This window comes from Malaclemys terrapin, chromosome 11, assembly GCF_027887155.1.
Source record: "Malaclemys terrapin pileata isolate rMalTer1 chromosome 11, rMalTer1.hap1, whole genome shotgun sequence".
Lineage (NCBI taxonomy): Eukaryota > Metazoa > Chordata > Testudines > Emydidae > Malaclemys > Malaclemys terrapin.
Genome location: NC_071515.1, coordinates 72,533,477 through 72,554,413, shown reverse-complemented (window position 1 = coordinate 72,554,413; position 20,937 = coordinate 72,533,477).

Genomic DNA, 20,937 nt, shown 5'->3' with positions numbered 1-20,937 from the left:
CAGTTTTTACTCACTCCTTTCTCAGGCCAAACTGATACTGAAATGGAGTGCTGCCTCTGGAAGGAATGAGTGAGAATTTGTCCCATAGTACATTCATCCATGTTGCAATAGACACTACTGCAGAGAATTAGTGTTCAGCTTGCCTCTATCTGAATTACAGAGCTCACAGAAAATGCCCCCTGTGCTTCCATTTTATATGCACACCCACTAGTCTATTAACACCCTTCTACAAAACAAAGTCCTCGCTCTCAGACCACTGCAGTGTGAGTTAAACTCCCTAATACCTCTACAGTATTAATCACAGACGTAGTCAGAGATGCATGTACAAAAGGCTTGATCCAGTAAAGTCTTCCATTGACTTCAGTGGGCATTGGATCAGGGCATTGCTGAGTCTGCATACAAACCACATTAGAAAGATATGCTAAGGTCTTCAATCAGCTTAACAATGCAAAGGAAGTTCACAGCGCATTTCCCCTAGCCTAGATGTAACCCAGAACGGAGCTGTTGTCCTCAGCAGTAAGCACCTTGTCACCTAAACATGCTCAGATCTGCACAGCTTCTTCCCTTATTTGAGGGAAGAACAAATTATACCCATCCCTGGTTTTGGGTGGACAAAAAGGGCCTGATCTTGTCCCACTGAAGTCAATGCAAGTTTGCCATTCACTTAAATTGGAGCAGAAGCAAGTCCAAAATGACCCACAGCAGGCCAGACCATCCTTGGAAGTCCCTCTATATTGCCACAACTGCCCCAGTCCAATGCTGAATGAGAGGTTGTGTGGGGAACAACAAGGTCCTTCAGCATGACTAGGGGCTTCTCCTTCTTATTGGGTAAACTGTTGGCCAGTCACAGAAGCCCTCTCCAGAGAAGATTCAAGGGCAAATCAAGGTTTGCAATCAGTTCTGTATGGAAAGGGAAGCCCTGACCAGAGATGGTAGGAAGCATTCAGAAGTTACTGTAAGCAACTGTTTCACTCTTATTGCAATAAAGTTCTGTTTGGCTTGCCAGTCCAGGTTTCTGTACCTGTATATTCTTCTCAACCCTGCCGTCCATTCGGAGTGCAATGTGCACGTGTGAGTTGAGAAATAAGTGAATTTAGTTTTATCAGAAAAACTAAAAACATCCACCCAAGCCCCAGTCCACATACTGGACTTTATACGACGCTGTTGCTTCCTCTAAAATATCATGCCAGCTATTATTTTAGTCATGCCATTTTTTATTTAGAATCGAGCAAATAAATGTCCCAAAGCTAAAAGCATCTGGAACTACTTAAAATATATTTTTATACTTTCTGAGTTAATGTTTCAAAGAGTCTTTCTTTCTCTCGGCATCCATCTGAGGGGATAGTTTATATATGAAGTGCTGGGCCACTGAGTCATAAACTCTTTTCCCCAGCTCCCAAGAAAAGATCAAAGGGAGAGATTCTTAACTGGTATCAATTGGTGCAACTCCATTGACTTAGTAGCCCCATAGGTTTCAACACAGTCACACCAGCTGAAGATGTGTCCCAAGATTTTTAAAAGAACTGCTGTGGATGCCTCTGTGGTAATACGGGCCCAGTGATTAAGCAATAATGAGCAGGGTTCCAGGTATTTCTTGGGGATAAATGCCTATCTGGCAGGAATTGATGGCCTGAGCGGCAGTCAATTGACCCCAGCTCATCATTAAACCCTGGGAATACCTTGTGCTGTGGTAAGATTATAATGAGCCCCTGCTCAAAAGTAAAACATAAGCATGTGGATTTTTTTTCCCCAGGACTGATGCTGTTTCAGTAGGTACATTTGCCAAGATGATTGCTTGAATTGTCTCTCAACATTCCATTCAGCTTCTAATAGCAGATATAAAAATTTTATCTGATTTTCTACTTTACCCTTTTGAAATATTAAACCTTGGTAAATTATTAAACCCAATGTAAAATGTTACAAATGTACGTACATTTCATAAAGAGGTCTGCTCAAGCAAGCTGCATAATGGGGCTGTTTCTGCAGTGCAAATAAGTTTAAAGCAGGCTCCTCTTCTATCCTGTCTCCATGTCTGTCTGCTATAGGTATTTCTGAGGTATCTAAGTGCTGTACATTCATATTGCATTCACTGTGTCCTCATTTGAGCTCTTCTCTTCATCTCCCCAAGATTCACCCATCTCTTAGTTTTCTCTTTCCCCTTCCTCTTAACTCACTCCAACTCTGTTGGAGGCTGGTCAGGTAAAGTTACTGTGTGAATGCTTTAATGAAAATGTTGACCTTACATTTTGATTGAATATAGTTGGGCCAGTTTGATCTCACTCTTTGGATGTCCAACAGAGTGTCTTGTCCATTCAGGGAGTCGGGCATTTTACTGGATATCAGTGATCAATACAAATTGAAGAGGGTAATGTTTTTCTTAATCCACTGTATTTTAGTTGCTTTATTTTGGTTTTGGAAATTAGTTTAAGATTGAGAGCTAAAGCATATCCACGATATTTTCATTAAAAATTCACATATGCTTTTTGGGCTGGTACACTGGCCTTAAGCTTATGCTTAAGTCCATCCCTATTTAGCAGAGGACTTAAATAGTGCTTATGTCACATTGAAGGCAGTTGTGATATACGCGATGTCTTAAATAAGCGATTAAAGTCAAACACATGCTTACATTCTTTGCTGAAACAGGGCCTGAGTAACTTGCAATGACTGATTTATTGGATTAATTTTGCCTGTTCTTTGTATTGGCAAATTATATGGCAATAGGATTCATTGAAAATTTGCCGTTTAAACTGTCAACAGAAAATTGGGGTTTTGACTAAACTAAATGTTTCATGACATTTCTGCTTTCCACGGAAGTTTTCTATTTTTCATTGAAAAAAAGTGACACCCAGGGGGGAAAAAGTTTTCTTTATTTTGGGCCAAAACCAACAATATTTAGATATGGATGTGCTGGTGCAGTGCCTCATGCCCCCCTTCTTTATGAGCAAGGCTCCCCATTTGGACTCTATTTCCCATGATGCCCTGTAGTCATGGGACTCCCATGATGCACTGTCTCCCCTCACTAAGAGGGAGACCATGGTGCATCATGGGAAATGTAGTACAACCAGGAAGCCTGGCCTATAGAGGAGAATAGGGGCATGAGACACCTGAGCTACAACTCCCTTGAAGCTCTGCAGCAGCATATCCAAATCTAAATATTTTAATTTTTTGACAAAATATTTCAGTTTTTGATTTTTTGCCGAATAGTCAAATCTGTTCATGGGGGGGACATTATCCAACCAGCTCTAATGGGCAGCCTTAGGGAAGGATAGGAACAGCTCCTTCAGTTCAATCCTGCAGACACACACTGCTCCAAAAGGGTCTGGCCTCTGGAATGGACTGCATATGCCAGGGAGAGAAGCCTGCTTCTCTCCAAAAGTGCAACTTGCTCAGTTTCCCTTCCACCAAAGAGTTCAAGGAATGCAGTGTGCATCCAATTCAGGGAGAGGTTAAATGCCACACTCTGTCCTTGAATAATGGGTGGCTGTATCTTGAACTTAGGGATTGATTCTTATATCCTTACCTGACTCCAGTGGGAGCATGGGCTAATGTACAACTCAGTGCGAATAAGTGTGTCAAAGTCAGGCCCAAAGTATTAGTGATGACGTCAATTACCTGGACGTTATCTTGGACTTAATGGTAAATAATTAACACACATATATGGTGCTTTACATTTTCAATATGCTTCACAAATATTAACCTAATAATGATGTTAGAACTTAGTCCGATGGGTTGTGATGTACTAATTAGACCACTTGGGTTTTATTTGTTAAAAGGTTCTGGAATAAAGGAAGAAAATCCAGGTATAAAGTGGTGCTGTTGCGTTGCAGCACAGAGTAGAGCAGTGTTTCCAGTTATTACTATTTCCTATGGATATGTCACTTCCACTTACTGTAAAACACTGGCTATTTCTAATACCTACATTTAAAAAAAAAAAAGAAGAAGAAGAATGGGAAATGTGAGTATGGAAAAGAAGGAGGAAGACAGAACAGAGATAAACAAGAAAAGGGCAGATGTATTTTGGCTGGATGGCCTTTTCCTGTTCCTAAAATGTCATGTGTTCTTATAACTCCAGAGAGACAAACCACAGTATCTGTCAATGGATTCTCCATTGTCCCCTTTACATCGTTTTTGTACTGATTTCCCCACCACCAAAAATGTTGAAAACAAGCAGACTGAGAGAGTGTCCTTCCCCCACGGTGGCTTCACTTCACCTCACTTCAATGTGGCATGGTATCCAGATTGCATGGTGGGTTATGATGGAAAGGAAAGTGACATGCTGCTGTTGTATCGCTGTGACCGCTCACCTGATTAAATAGAGATGTAACTGGCCCAGTGCAGGCTCAAGAGAATCTGCAGCCAACTCTGAGTCATCTTGGCACAAGTTTTTAAAATGTGATTTATCTTCTCCATTGTACAACATCATGAAATTATTTCACAGGTCAATAAATACACATTTTTATTGTTTCAGCTCAAGTGAATTCAATAAAGGAAGAGAATGTCCTGGGTTCCTCAGAGCTCCATGCTTCAACGTAGCACAACGTCAAGTGATAACACATCACCACTGACCAATGGAAAACAAGTTAGGAGCATTGTATCATCAGGCAACACTCTCCATTGTGCTACATGGTTTCTGTGGCTTCTTCAAGCTTTAAGAGAGGTAGGTACTATTTATAAAGTTGTTAGCTTTAAAAATTTAATACTTTCATGAACAGTACATATAATATTGTGTATGAAAAACACTGCTCAGCACTGATTGAAAGGTCATACTTTTTCACACAATACACAATTATCCTGTGGAACTCATTCCCAAGGGGCACCAGTGAAGCCAGTAGATTAGCAGGATTCAGGAAAGGATTGGGCATTTAGATGTGTAACAAGAATATCCAGTTACAATAGTAAGGATTTTTTTAAAACCCAAGAATTTGGGAAGGGGTATAAGCCCTCATGCCTCAGGCTAGCAGAGGTTTAAGAACTTTCTATAGGCAGGTTATTCCATAATTAACTACTGTTTCTTAAACCCCATTCTGAAGCAGCTACTACTAAATCACTCTCAGACTTGCATCTGAAGAAGTGAGGTTCTTACCCACGAAAGCTTATGCTCCCAATACTTCTGTTAGTCTTAAAGGTGCCACAGGATCCTCTGTTGCTTTTTACAGATTCAGACTAACACGGCTACCCCTCTGATATCTCAGACTCATGATACTGGACTACATGGTCCCCGGGTCTGATCTAGGCTGGCAATTCTTACATTACTATGGAGAACAGCAATACTTAGCCAAAGAAGAATCAAATTTAAATTGGAGTGTCAAAATCATTTGCATCATACCCCAACTAACTGAGATAGTTAGATAACTCCTTTAATACTATATACTAGGTCTCCATGGATATACACACTAGCCAATCCAACTGACATTGGATAGAAATCACCGCAGTATCTGTCCTAGTATTATCATTTAATGTAGATCAACTCATCGACAAATGTAGGACGATGAAAGGGAATGCTTGGGTGATGTGGGTTTATGGGGGGAGGAGGTGTTCTTTGTTTGTTTGTTTGTTTGTTTCGTATTCTCTTACATCCCCTGTGTAACTTGCCAGGGCATATTATTTTCTATCATGGTGACACACAATGTCTAAGTGAAGCAAGTGCATCACCATAAGGAAATCTTCAATAAAATAACGTCAATGGGAAGTAACACATTCCATTCAAACCAATCTCTCTAATGGAAAAGGGCATGTGGAATTAGCAGAGATTGTCTGGCTCTGGGGAGAATTTATCAGTGCCTGCAGCTGATCTCTAGGAAGGACTTAAAAATTAAAACAAAAAACAAAACAAAAAACCAAGTAATCCATTTTTAAAAAGTGTGTCAAAAGCTCATTGGTGCTGCTTGTATTAAATAGCTCATCCCGCACAGGCATCCCTGGCTCTATACTATGCTTCACATCATTTGCATAGAGAAGCTTATAGCTCTCCCCAGATAGAGGGCGGATTATAAATGCTCTTAAATCAATAGTCCTCTCATTTTAAAGTATTTGCTTGTTAAAGGCTACTTCGGAATGAAAACCTTGCCGTTCCCATCTGCGAATAAAACCCTGAGAGCCTCCAACTGCTAAGCATAAAATAACACTTTGCACCTTCCCCTCCATGGATTTCCAAGTGCTTTGGTTAATTAACATTTAATACATAAGCCACACAGCATCGCTCTGAAAGAGAGCACCGTTATCAGCATCTCTTTATAGGAGAGAAAAGTAAGAAAGTAAGAATCTAAGTGACTTGCCCAAGGTCACACAGTTAAGGGCCTGATCCAAAGTCATTGAAGTGAATGGTAAGATTCCCATTGACTTAAAGAGCTTTTTCATAGATTTAATATGTATTCATAGGCCAAAAGGGGCCATTGTGATCATCTGGTCTGACCTACTGTGTAACTCAGGCCAGGGAATTTCACTCAGTGATTCATCAAGGCCCTAGCTACTTGGATCAGGTACTTAGGTCTTGCCTACATATCAAGTTGTCCTGTTTTGACTATACCAGGATAGTTAAAGCAGAACATCACCACCCCTCAACTCTCCCTGGTGAGCGCAGTTACAGAAGTATAAAAGTGCTTATACCAGTATAGCTTATTCCGGTCTGGGAAGGGAACTAAGGCTACATCTACACTACAGGGGGGAGTCGATTTAAGATACACAAATTCAGCTACGTGAATAGCGTAGCTGAATTCGACGTATCGCAGCCGACTTACCCCGCTGTGAGGACGGCGGCAAAATCGACCTCTGCAGCTCCCCATCGATGGCGCTTACTCCCACCTCCGCTGGTGGAGTAAGAGCGTCGATTCGGGGATCGATTGTCGCGTCCCGACGGGACGCGATAAATCGATCCCCGAGAGGTCGATTTCTACCCGCCGATTCAGGCGGGTAGCGTAGACCCAGCCTCAGATATACCAATATGAGGTATCCCTATATTGATATAACTGTGTCCACACTGGGAGCGGTTCTGGAAAAACTATTTTGATCAAAAACTCACACCCAAAACCCAGTAAAAAAAAAAAAAACAGAAAAAAACCCGATGTACACTGAACTCAGGAGATGTGATTGCAGTACATGTACCCATAGACAACTAGCCAGATCAAAGCTAGCTCTAGTAACCAAAGCAGCATGGGCGGTGGCTGCTTGGGTATGGATCCAGGTGCTGGGCAAACGAAACTACCCTGTGCAGCTTCACTGCTATTGTTACTCGAGCTAGCTAGGTATGTTTACATGTACTGCAAGCACACCTGCTGATTGCCACACACTAAGGAAATGTCTACCTTGTAGAGTCAGTGACAGAATTCAGATCTCCAGACTTCTAATCCATGGCTTTAGCCCCAAGTTCAAATTCTGCTAAATAGGGACTGACCAATGGTTTTGGGTACTATAAAATCCAACTCAAGTCTTTGCCGAGACCTTCATCCTGGATTCCAGTTAGATTTTAAAGCTGAAATTGAACTAAGTTTGCCAAGATATTAGGATCTAATTTTTATCTGCCAAGGCATCTGTGGTCATCTCTGAACCAGTTTTGAACAGAGCAGGGCAATTGTGCGGCCAATCTTTTTAAATGGGGTTTTTCTAATGACCCACAATGCAGCTGCGGTTGACTTCAGACTATGTCACATATCCTTGACGAGGATTTCAACAGTGCGCTACTGGCTCTCTGCTTGACTGATGATGCCATAAAACGGCTGGGCCCATTGCACATACACTGATAAGACTCTAATAGGATAACCCTTTTTACTGAGTCCAGAAAGCATTCGTTTGCTGGTTCATAGCTGTGTACTTTTCAGGTCTACTTTTAACTTGAACAGTATTTCTCAAATCAGGACACTTGCTTATTCTTAACCAACCAGCAATTTATTAATACACCCAGAACCACATTAATATATAATCAACAGTGTACCACACAAATGTAGATACAACCAATTGTGTGCACTACACACACAATACAGTCCTGCAAGCAAGTATCACAGACTAGAGTGGAGGCTCAATAGTTCTATCAAAGAGCAATGCAAATTACCATGATTTCTTATTACATGTATTTATGATCAAGAATTCTCAATTCTTTAGTAGCTAACACACTTACCACACTTCCATGAATGCATTTCTCTTTGAGGCATGTAGAAGAATGTGGTAACTTCTCTTTGATTCGATTGGCCCAATGGGGGTAAGTTAAGAATACTAAAAGCAATTGCTTAAAACAATTCTTTTCTGTCTCTCCTAGGCCAATTTGCTTGGACATATAAAGGAGTTAAAATCTAAAATATGGTTAAAGAGAGTAAGATAACCTACAGTTATTTATATTTATATTAAAGAATAGCTGGAGAAATACAATCTTTGAGATGAATCTCACCCCTTCTTATCCTCTTAACCCTGAGGTGTGGGTGAGTCCTTTCTACACAGCTGGTCTGGGCATTAGTTGCACTTAGGATTCTGCAGCTTTTTGTGTTGGGTTCAGTCAACTCTCTTGAGCAGATGGTGACCTCCGTTTATATACCCTAGTTTCAGGGCTTGTTGGAGGGGGCCATCTTCTAGTAGTTCGAAATGGGTCCTCAGATTTCAGCTCTCATAGGCCTTGTCTATATGTACCGCGCTGCAGTGGCACAGCAATACCGATACAGCTGCAGCACATCAGATGAAGATGCTCTGTGCTGATGGGAGAGAGCTCTCCCGTCAGTATAAAAAAACCACCTCACTGAGTGGCATAAGCTCTGTCAGTAGGAGAAGCTCTCTGTAGAAGGGTGGTCACCCACTCCTGCCTTAAAAGGCTTAAAACAGCTCGGGGAGAGGTCTGAGGCAGGGAAGGAAAAGCGGGGCTGATTAGGGAAAGCAGCCTCAGCTGGGGGCCACACCCCAATCAGGCCGAGGCTGGCTTAATGAGGGCCCAGCTGGCCCTTATAAGAGGGCTGGGGCCAGAAGCTAGAGGCAGACTTCCTCTAGCTTCTGAGAGGGAGGGACCTAGCTGCAGGGACCTGAGTAGAGCAGGGCTGGGGAGCGGCAGAAGAGCTGGGGAGTTCCAGCCTGGAAAGCCCCAGGCTGCGGCCTAGCAGAAGGCCAACAGGTACTGGGGGTTGCAGAGGGCAGCCCAGGGGTAGGCAAAGGCAGCAGGTCCAAACCCCACCTTACTGGTGATAAGTAGGCTGATACTGCAGTCTGCCCCAGGGTGCGGGGGCTAGATGATGATTGGCAGTAGCCTTATACTGAGGTAAGGTGGGGATAGTGGGTGGAGGTTCCCTGGGGAGGGGAGACCCTGAGACTGAGGGGTGTATGGCCAGGGGGCAGCACCCCAGATAATGGGGCACTGGGTCCGGGAGGGACACGGGGGCCAAGCGGCAGCAGGACACTGGCCTGCAGAGGGTGCTCTAGAGGCTGGATGAGCTAATTCCCAGAAGAGACCAGCAGGAGGCGCTGCAGGGGTGAGTCCCACATGGACATAGCGCTGTGCACACGAGTGCTTATGTTGGTGTAACTTCTATCACTCGGGGTGTGGAATATTCACATCTCTGAGTGACGTACGTTTTGCCGACATAGGCTGTAGTGTAGACATAGCCTTAGTTTCTCCACTGCTTTGGTATATAACAAATTATCGGGGGCCTTTTAAGTTTGATTCATTTCAAGGGTTGTATTTCATCATTTGTGTCTACTATCAATTTTAAGTACATTCTCTTAATATGTCAAAGTTGTACCCAAAATGAATCATTAGTTATTAATTCAAGGCACATCAGCTCCATATATCCCTTATAGAGGCTACCTCATACTATGGACTTGTCTATACCAGAAAATTAATCCAGAATAAATTAGGCTGTGCATTTAAAGTGGATTAACTATTCCTCATTTACTCAACATGTGGATGTTCTTATACTATAACAAGAGAGTCCACACATGGAGTTAATGGGGAATAGCTATTCTGGAATAACTCCCATGTTGACAAGCCATCTGCGGTTATACAATGAGTTTAACAATTTAAACAGTTTACAAAGGGATGTGGTGGATTCTGTCTTCTAATTTTTAAATCGAGATTGTCTGTCTTCCTACAAAATATAGACTTGCTCAGCCAGAAGTGATTGGCCTCGATGCAGGAATTGCCAGGTGAAATCCGATGGCCTGTGTTAAGCAGGAGCAGAGTAGATGATCATAATTGACCCTTGTGGTTTTAAAGTCTATAAATCAGGCTCTGGTCTTGATTAGAGCCTCTAGGCAATGCTATAATAAAAATGAGAAGAATAGGAACTACCATATAACACTGTATAAATTAGGTCTAATGGGGTAAAATTATAAATCCAAACCATCAGTTGAACAAGTTTATTCCTCAGAATCCTCATATACAGAGAAGGGGGGGTAGCCCCAAAGGAGTTTTAGGATAGACCTATCCTCTGCATTTTTAAGCACCACGTTTATTAGACCTGCTTTGAGGAGATTAAGATATCACTGTGTCATTGGCCATTTTACCTGAGTATTGCTGACACTGGATGACCTGAACTGATTAGTTGAGGCAAAGTTTGACAGTAGCACAAGTTGCAAAAGTGGGACTGGAAATCTGACTCTGGCTCAGTGACCGAGCCTGTATGCTTTGGTGGTTTATTAATTATTATCTTAATAACTGAATCAACCAAGTTAAGCTGACAGTTTCTTCTTTTAACCAAGCTATCTTTGTTTCTGATTTTGATATTTATTTGGCAGTTTCTCTACTAAAAGATTAGCCCTGCTGTTTACAACATTTACCATATTTAACAGTCGAGTAAACATCTCTTAATCTCTTGGCACTGGCCAAATCAATCCATAGAGTGGATAGTGGATTTTGATGGTTGGTTGGCTTTCTTTGTTAATACTGGGCCAGTTAATAAACAGTTATTACAATTCATAGTCATTGGACTATGCCTTCTCTGGAAGGCATCCCATTAATGTTGCCATCCTGATTCACCACATTCCAATGAAGAGGGGCACAACCTATTACAACTGCATTTAATTATTTATTTTAAGTGCTCTGGGAATGAGAGCTGGATGAGTTAGTACTTTCTCAGATGAGAGCAGCGTGGTCAGCTCACTGTTGTTTGTGGGGTTGTATTATTTGTCATTCCTGGGTGTAGGATGGTTGTTGGATAGTGATGGATATGTCTGTGAATTTTGAAAGTTTCACAGATTCTAGTGTGAATGATTTTCCATATAGAAATGTGTATCTGAGCCATATGAGTGATGTCAGATAGGGGCAAATAATCAGAAGTCAATAATCAGGGAGAAACACTGGCAATCCATTAGTATGTTTCTTATTATTTGTTAAGCATAGACAGCATGCTCAGCCCTATACAAGAGAAAGAAGACCCTAAAGGTCTAGAAAACCTCACCTATGAGGGAAGGTTGAAAAAACAGGCTTTGTTTAGTCTGGAGAAGAGAAAACTGAGAGGGGACAGAATAGTTTTTAAGGATATAAAAGGTTGTTACAAGGAGAAGGGAGAAAAATTATTCTCCTTAACCTCTGAGGATAGGACAAGAAGCAATGGGCTTAAATTGCAGCAAGGGTGGTTTAGATTGGACATTAGGAAAAACTTCCTGTCAGGATGGTTAAGCACTGGAATAAATTGCCCAGGGAGGTTGTGGAATCTCCGTCATTAGAGATTTTTAAAAGCAGGTTAGACACCTGTCAGGGATGGTCTAGAAGTCCTGCCATGAGTGCAGGGGACTCGACTAAATGACCTCTCGAGGTCCCTTTCAGTCCTATGATTCCATGATTCCCTTCAGTACAGTTCACATCATCAGGGTTTTGCTGTACATTATCCCCCCAATTCACAATGGGGGAACTAAAAGGCCAAAAAGTAATGTGACATTCCCAGGAGCAGCAGAGCTATGATTAGAATTCTCTGGTTTTCAGTCCAGTGCACAATCCTCTGGACCATGCTGCCTCAGTGTCTAACTCATTCTCATTCTCTGTAAAGCCTCGGCCCTGCGAGCTGCTGGGCGTCTCCTGGAGTAGCTTCAATGCCCATTGATTTCAAAAGCTCCAGCCACACCAGCAGATGCTCAGAGCTTTGCGGCATTGAGCTCTCGATGAAATCCCTTTTCAAAAAGCTTGGTCAGTTCGTAAGTCCGACTGCAATAAAAATGTAGGGCTAGATTCACAAAGGAAATGTAGATGCACCCTGCCGGCTGGTGAAATTTGCAGCCCTGAGCTAGGCAGCCGGGTTCCCTATACAGTGCTGGGAGGAGGCAGGCACCTAGGAAAGGGATTCTCAGCAGCCAGCGTGCTGAGCAGGGAGCTACCTAAGCTAGCAGTGAAGTGCAGATGGAAGGGGTGGGGCTTTGGCGCAGATCCTCAAAGGAACACTGGCACCTAACTCCTGCTAACCTGGGCCTTGGACACCAGACTGACAGGCTGGTGAGGGACACCTATCTCCTCTCAGGATTCAGGAACCCTCTCCTGGTGTTAGACACCTAAATTAGGTCAGCCCTTTTCTTGTGGGGGAGGACTTGGGGGGAGGAGAGAGAGAGAGAGACCCCCTCCCACCCCAGCATACCCAATAGCCCAGTGGTTCACATGGCAGACTAAGGTTCAAGCCCCTGCTCTGATGAGTGTTTCCTTCTTTATATACAGTGAAACAGCTCCCATAGGAGAGATTGAGGGAGACTCGCCCCCGAATACTCTCTAGCGGTTAGGGAACTCTCCTGCAATGTGGGAGAGACAAGTTCAAATTACTGCGCTGAATCAAGTAGAGCAGGGATTCAAACCTGGGTTTCCCACAGCCTATGGGTGTGCCCTAACCACTGGGCTATTAGTTAGACTGGGGTAGATGTATGTGCCAGCCAGCCCCACAAATTCCCAGTTGTCTTTTGTGGGGGTAGGCATGCTTAGAGAATGCCTACCAGATCAGACCCTGCAGGCGAGCTGGGCCGGGGGGGTAACACCCAGTTTGAGACTACCACTAGGGCTTAGGCTTGACAGAGGGCTCCAAGCAGCCCAGCAATGCCAGGACTTAAGCGCCTTTGCACATGCCACCAGCAGAAACAGAGGCAGAGCGTATGTCAAGGCTGCAGTTAGAGGCCCAGGGCTGCCCCATGCCAGCTGGCTCGGGCTAAGGGGCTGTTTAATTGAGGTGTCAATGTCCAGGCTCAGGCTGCAGCCAGAGCTCTGGGACCCTTCCACCTCACAGGGTCCTGAACCGCAGGCTCCAGCCTGAGCCCAGACAGCTACATTGCAGTTAAACAGTCCTGCAAGCCTAAGCGATCTGTAGAGTTCACCTCACGGTGGGCACTCAAGATGGGTTAGGAGAAGAGCTTTCAGCCCCAAGGTTAATAAAGGCCAAGGGGTGGGTGTCTGGGGGAGAGAGGGAAGCTCAGTGCTCGCTGCCTTCCCAACTGTTTGACCAACCTGATCTCATGTTTGCAGAGTTTTGGTGCTTTGGTGTTTGCAGAGTTTGGCCTGGAGCTCATAATGCACTAAGGGCCAGATCCTCACCTGATGTAATCAGCATAGCTCTGTTGACTTCAATGGAGTTATACCAATTTGTTCTGGCTCCGGATCTGGCCCTGGAATGCAAACCTACGGCTCAGGCTAGAGCAAGGGTAGGGGGCGTTGAGGTTGGATGAGCATTCTAATCATGCCTCCATCATTTTCAGTAATAGCTAGTCTGATAACCAGCCAGGATCCCTTCTGCGAAAGTCTCTTTGTGGACTGTGAGAGAGATAATGTGACTGTATACACACGGAAGCCCCACAAGAAAAATTTACAACCTCTAGAACATTAATAAGGTTCCATATATTCACACACACTTCAGCGTGCGTAATATTGCCACCTAAACCAATTTCCAAGAAGGTCTCTTCTTTAATGAGCACAAGGTGCTGAATTTTGCAGTGCAGAGCCTGCAATGGATTTTTTTTAAAATACAACGTTAATTACTCGGTTTGCATGAGGAAGCACGCATTTTTGCATCTGCTCTTTAAATCAGAGACAGTTACTATCCATGTTCCTCTGTTTATCTAATAAAAATTAAATTGCATCAATGCTTTAACAAAGCACAGCAGGGGCTTCTCTTAACAGAATTTCTATCAGAGACTCAGATAAGGCTGTTTATTCCACCTGCCATAAAAGGGGTGAATGCTCTAGGAGGTGTTCAGAAGGCAGTAGGAATTCACTGCAGTTTATTAGATTAAGGAGTACCGGAATTAATTGCTGTGAGAGGTGGCCTTGGAAAAGAAATTAGAATACGCTGTGCTGCTGGTACGGACCAATGGCAGTGTTTACTGACATGAGCAGTTGTGCAATGTAAGAACACAGGAAATGTTGTAAGCTTGACCGTTTCACTCTGCTGGGTTGGGGTGAACACTTTCTTCTGTTTTAATATGCATGGGGTTCATCCCCCTAGGCCAGGGGTGGACAAACGTTTTGGCCTGAGGGCCACATCTGGGAATAGAAATTGTATGGCGGGCCTGATTGGGGGTCCGGGCTCCAGGATGGGACCAGAAATGAGGAGTTCAGGGTATGGGAAGGGGCTCCGGGCTGGGGAAGGGAGTGAGGGCTCCAGCTGGGGGTGCGGGCTTGGGGGTGGGGCTGGGGATGAGGAGTTTGTGGTGTAGGAGGGTGCTCTGGCTGGGACCGAGGGGTTCAGAGGGTAGGAGGGAGATCAGGGCTGGGGCGCAGGGGGAGGCTCAGGGGTGCAGGCTCCAGGCAGCACTTACCTCCAGTGGCTCTCGGAAGCAGCGGCATGTCCCTCCTCCAGCTCCTACGCAGAGGCCCAGCCAGGTGGCTCTGCACGCTGCCCCGTCCGCAGGCACTGCCCCTGCAGCTCCCATTGGCTGCGGTTCCTGGCCAATGCGAGCTGTGGGGGCAGTGCTTGGGGCGGGGGCAGCATACAGAGCAAAGCCCCCTAGCTGCCCCTACACATAGGACCTGGAGGTGAGCCATGCCCCTGCATCCGGGAGCCGCTCATTCTAAACTACTGAATTTCACAAAGAAATCACGTGGGGGAGCAAGCGTTTCATGTGAGGCTTTTTCCAGCATAATATCCTAATCAGGGTTCAGTTTCACTTAAAACTGGGCTTACTTTACTTAGAACCAGGCCTTGGTTTCCTCCAAAAGCCATGCAAATCTTAATGGGCCAGACCTGAGCTGAGAATTTGTAAAGGAGCAGGTGAGTTGTGCTTAGTTTTGGTTTTCACCAGGAACATTTTGCCTCAAAATGGTGTTCAGTGTGTGCCCTGTGTCATGAGAATTGATAGCTCTTGTCATCTGATCCTAGCTAGCACACCCCACCACCTCCCCCCTGCCAGAGCCTTTCCCTGCTGCCAGAGTCTTTCACTGCAGTGGGGAAAGCCTCCAGCAGCAACTTGATGCTGGCGTCTTTCCTTGCATCCCCTGCTGCTGGAGCCTTTCTCCGCTGCCTCCCACATGCCAGAGCCTTTCACTGCAGCGCAGAAAGGCTCCAGCTAGGGTGACCAAACAGCAAATGTGAAAAATTGGGATGAGGGTGGGGGGTAATAGGAGCCTATATAAGAAAAAGACCCCAAAATCGGGACTGTCCCTATAAAATCAGGACATCTGGTCACCCTAGCTCCAGCAGTGGGACATTACACTGCTAAAAACAGCAGTGTAGATGGAGGAAGCACTACTTGGGTGTGTATAAAGAGCCGTGCAGGGTACATACCCTATGGTTCTGGTATGTCTATATTCTACTCATCTAAGCAGTGCCTCACCATCTACAGTGCTATTTATACCCATGACAACTGGGCTTACAGTGTCTGTACTCTACATGTACTCTCCCCTAAGTGTAGACAGAGCCTTAGTGCAGTTACTTAGTTCTGTTCAGACTGCAGATAATGGAATCCCTGAGCACAATGTTCTCTGTAGGTCTCTGAGCCATAGTTGCCTACTTTGCTGACAAAAATTCAGTCCTAGTGACTTGGGGGGGCCTCTGTTTTGGGGGGCCTAACTTAAGACATTTTAAATGGTTTCAACATCCCAACATCACCAGTTGGCTTCTGAAATTCTTGGCCGCTAGTTATAATGTATCATCCCATCTGAGCCCTGCACAATTGGACCCGCAGCTGAGGCACCTGATTTTACAGCTGCAGGGATGCAAGAAAGAGTCCATTTTGTTCAATTTTCTACACCATTTCCCAGAGCTTTCTCTAAGTATGCCGTGCACAGACTACACGAAGCTGGAGGCCGGCACACAGGTGTTGTTAGCACTCATTTGGATAGCTCTGGTGACTTAGCCACTCATAATGCGACCGTTCCTTATACACCATGACACCATCAGATACTCCATAAGCCTATAGTGTCTTCCCACTCCCGTCCTTTTTCCTGCCACCTCTTCCAGTTCGCCTCCTCTCCCCCATTCTTATGTCATTGAATTGGGGAGAGTGAAACCAACTCCCAATTCAGATTCCCAGCCATAAACTCTGCCCAGCCACTTTGGAAGCACGGCAGCTGTACCGGGAGGGGATGCACTGGTACAGGGCACTAGCAGGCAGGACTTCAAAGGGAAATCACCATTTCCCCTCCCACTCTGGCTGCTGTGTTTCAGAAGCAGATGTGCAGCATCCAAGCTACAATTTAGATGCAGGACTTGCCATGGGAGCTGGTGTAAGATTCCCCATTCAGTATCATACAATTTTGGGAGAGAAGGGACTGCCGGAGGAGAGGACCAGGCAGATAGTTTAGGGGGAGAGGACTTCTGGCTTTGGATACCTTTGTAGCCAAAAGCCTGTGATATTTTAAAAGGAGCCACCCCTCAATCCCTTCTGTTATGTTGGTATAGGAGGGACATGGGGTGCAGAGGAAAGATGGTACAATAAAATAAAAATCTCCCTTTCCCATTATTTTGTTCTGTTTTCCCCCATTCAAAGGAATGGGCAGAGGGATTTTCTTCTTCTTTGGGATGATGATGTCCCAAACATGCACCAATGGGAGTTTGTGTGGGGCTGTGACATCATCAGAAAGACCCAAATGGCCAATCAGAACTGGGCTCGGAACAGACAGTGTCAATAGCCTTGCTCCCACAGGGCACTTAAGCCCTGATTCATCAAAGCACTTAAGCACATACTTAACTTTAAGCAGGCACTTAAAGTTATAAAGACATGCCGCAGTGCTTTGCTGAATCTGGTTCTTAACCTGTTCTCTGTAAGGCAATAATCCGAATAATGACTGGTTATGAAGTCTCACCCTACTATAAAATGGCAGATATGTTTATAGAATCACATAGGATGCAGCCTCATTCCCAGTGCCATTCCCCACCGTTCCAGCTATTTCATAGTTTGCTTTGACTTGGGGACAGGCGGGGAGGGGCATTTTGTGCCTTGTTCTGAACGGACGTCCCTCCCAGCCTAGGCAAGGGGCATGAAAAAGTACAAACCCCTTGTTCTTTAACTGACAGAGGCATCTTAAGACAGGCAGAGAGTTTAAGCTGAGCTTGGCATCCCGTGGGGTGAACTTTTCCTGACAGCCCAAGTAATGATATTGAGCACCATCGTTCTCAGCTGTGCACATCTTTGCCTGACCTTATCCTAGATGTACCCTCTTTTGACTTTCTTCCTTAAAGAGCCTAATAGATTTTCTTTAGCTTGAGGCAGAGCAAACCTCTGCTGGGTTGAACTAATGTAGAAGTATTAGAAAAGATTGGTGCTGGGAATTCACATTTTTCCTCTTCCCCTTGCAGAGCAATAGGAAGAAAATGTATGACCTAAATCTGCCAGGCACCTTCAAAGCGAAGGAAGAAACACATGTGGGAAAGCATTAGCAAGCCACTAGCTCCCTTTAATTATTATGAGAATGCCAACACTCCTAAATGAATAGAAAATAAACAGAATAAGTATTAAATGATTATGGTTTCCCTCACATATTTCTTTTCATCTATCCACCAGCAGATAGTTTTACAGTATAAATAAATCTTTTCAGATGTAAACAAGTATCCAACATATACAGAAGCGGGGGGAGGGAGAGGTCTGGATAAACCTAAGTGGCAATCTCTAGCACCCCCTAAAGCATCTTTGCAGAACGCCAGTTTCACAAGCCCTTGTAAGGAAGGGGGCACAGAAACCACATTTATTTTTTAATTTCTTTAGATTTGGGACAGTAAAAAGTACCCAGGTACAAGCCTTGAGGTGACGTCACCAAGTACTTAAGCACATGTCATTCAGCTCAGCTACCAATTAGCAGCTTTTACTAAGAATAATAACACCCCAACATCAGTTCTTCAGTCTCCCCATATTCCCCTGACTGGCCAGGTGAACCAAATAGTCCCTGCAATGTGTCCTGAAAGATGGCAAATGCAGGCCCTGTCAGAGCAGCAGTGGAAGGGCATTCTAGAGCCCTGGGAGCCATAAGTTAAACACCCTGCTGGCAGCCCTATCTCTGTTATATCCCCAAGGGCTCTGGCATGAACACCTGTGGCGATCACAACTGGGGCAGCGTAGCATGGAGGGAGAGGTGGTCAAGGCCTGTCACGGAGCTTTGCTGATTTGCACCACTGAGGATCTGCTCCCAAATTTATTTGTTGTTGTTTATTTTGAGGTTTTTTTGGCCAGGGTGAATAGGATGTAAATGCCGACCATGGTTACTTGGTTGTGATACACTAAAACTTAATTAGTAATAATTAATGTAGGTGTATTTCTGTGTATTTCAGATGCTGGCTTAACCCTTCTGCACCAGGTGAACATAAGAATGGCCATACTGGGTCAGACGAAAGGTCCATCCAAGGTGCACTTTCTTTATGGCCAAAATATGGTGTTTCTATGTGCATGGGAGGCATTCCTTTAGCTGCTCAGGTACTAGGGTGAGAAATGTGTGCGATTGAGGAGTGTATGCTATTGAGCATCTTGAAACACTCATTGGCTTCAGTGGAAGTTTTGCCAGAGTCCGGAGTGCAGAGCACAGCCCTATCATTTCACATCCAAAGTGATGAGGACCTGGGGTTGCAGCCAAAACGCATTGCAAATGGATATCCAAATCCAGTCATGTGTGCGTTTGTGTCTTTTAGGTAAGATCATGCTGCAGATCTGAATCTCCACCAGGAGTCTGTCCCATCCCTCCAGTACAGGGGGTGGGGGTGGCAGCCCTCCCTTTCCTATTTCCCTTAAAAAAAAAAAAACAATCATTTACACAATGGGGGAGGTGGGATATTTGGGGAAAGTTTTGCAAAGTCCAAAAATTTAAAAGAAAAGTAGCTAGAGTTTTTGAGAAATGCGAAGCACCTCCAGATGCTAGCAGTAAAGTATGTTGCAGTACAGGGCAGCTGCACCTGTATTCCCCCTCCATGGACCAGCAGGGACACTCACTTTTAAGCTCCTGGTTCCCCAGCCATCAAAATGCATCTCGCCCTCCTGACCAGGATATTTCCAGGCTGCACAGTTCCCTGCCTATGCCAGGGGCACCAGAACAGGGAAGTGGGGGGCGACATGGCCAAGAGCTGCTCTCAGGCCCCACACCCTGGCTTCGGCCTTGGGCAGGGCCTCAGGGGGAAGAGGAGGGGCATGGGTGGGGCTGGACCACGGAGGGGGCAGGGCCTCTTGACCCCCTGCCTCCCTTTTGGGAAGGCTCTGCTGCCCCTGACCTACGCTGCAAATTCCCTAGCAAGTCAGACCGCTGAAGTAGGCCTGCTTTGCTTTTCTCTTCAGAGACTATAAACAGCATAAATGCCCACAGTTATAAGGTACCACACAGCTTTTCCTGGGCAAGCACATTTATTCTTCAGATGAAAACAGAGGGATCATATTAAAACAATAAAAGAAACCTACATGTATGCTAATTACCACAGTTCACACACACACACACACACACATATCCAATCTCCAACAAGGATTCAGCTCATTGTCAGTCCTTCCAACCCTCCCTACGGATTGGGGCCCTCCCTTAGGACAGAAGGTCCCCTCTGTTTACTGGATTAAAAAGAAGGCCCTGAGTCAGTTTAAACTCAGGCTAGTTATCCAAAAGTCCTTTCTTGTCTATTGGTCCCTAGGGAGTCCAGTTTGAACTAGCATAGGCAAGGCTTTCTAGCTGGCGGTACTCAGTGAATTTGCTTAGTTCCTAGAGGGGCTGTGGATACCTTCCTCATGGAATTACATACAATCCCTGGCCCACAGTGATACATGAACTTAATACAATGAGATTTCCCAAAGATATTGCAGGACATTTCCGTATCTGTCACACAGCACGTAATGAACAGCACGTTACCTTCCAGGTGTAACCCACTGGTCAAAGTGTGTTATGCATCCCCCTTTTGTGCCTCAGCCAGAGAGGATGTGAGCATAGGCAGCTGGGAACAATATTTTTGAAGGGCAGGGGGATAACCATGGCTTGGCCTGGGCCCACCAATTAGCATCCAGGCCCTCCCAAATCTGAGCACCAGGCACGGGTTTTAAAGTGAGGCAGGCAAGGCAGGGGGCCACAGCCCCGGAAATCTACTTTTTTAAAGATTGAGCCAGGTCGCTGAGGGGAACAGTCTTTTAGTAACATTGCCGCTGCCCCAAGCCATGCCACTCGGCTCCATTTCCCCATCACCCCAGGCTCCAAATCCACCCCGTGCCAACCAGCTCCAGTTATTGCCTCCTACCAGCGGTGGGTAGGAACAGAGCACACCGCTGCCAATGGGGAGGAAGTAACCAAAGGAGAGTGACATGGGATGGAGCTGGAGCCTGTGTTGATGGGGAGTGGAGTTGAGGCCAGGACTGGGAGCAGGAGACCACGTGGTGGGCCAACCACATTTCCGTCACTCACGCAGGGGAGGGGCTCAAATCCATCCTCCCCCGCCCTCCCCGACCCTGCTTACTCCCTTCCTCTTGGCTCCCAACTCCCCCAGCCATCTGAGTGGCACTGGCTGTGGGTGGGCTGGGATGCACCTTCGCCAATGGGGAGCCAGTAACCAGAGCTGGGTGGCGTAACAGCACAGCCCCCTTTCCCTGTTGGTATGACGGAAGGGCTGCCGGGAC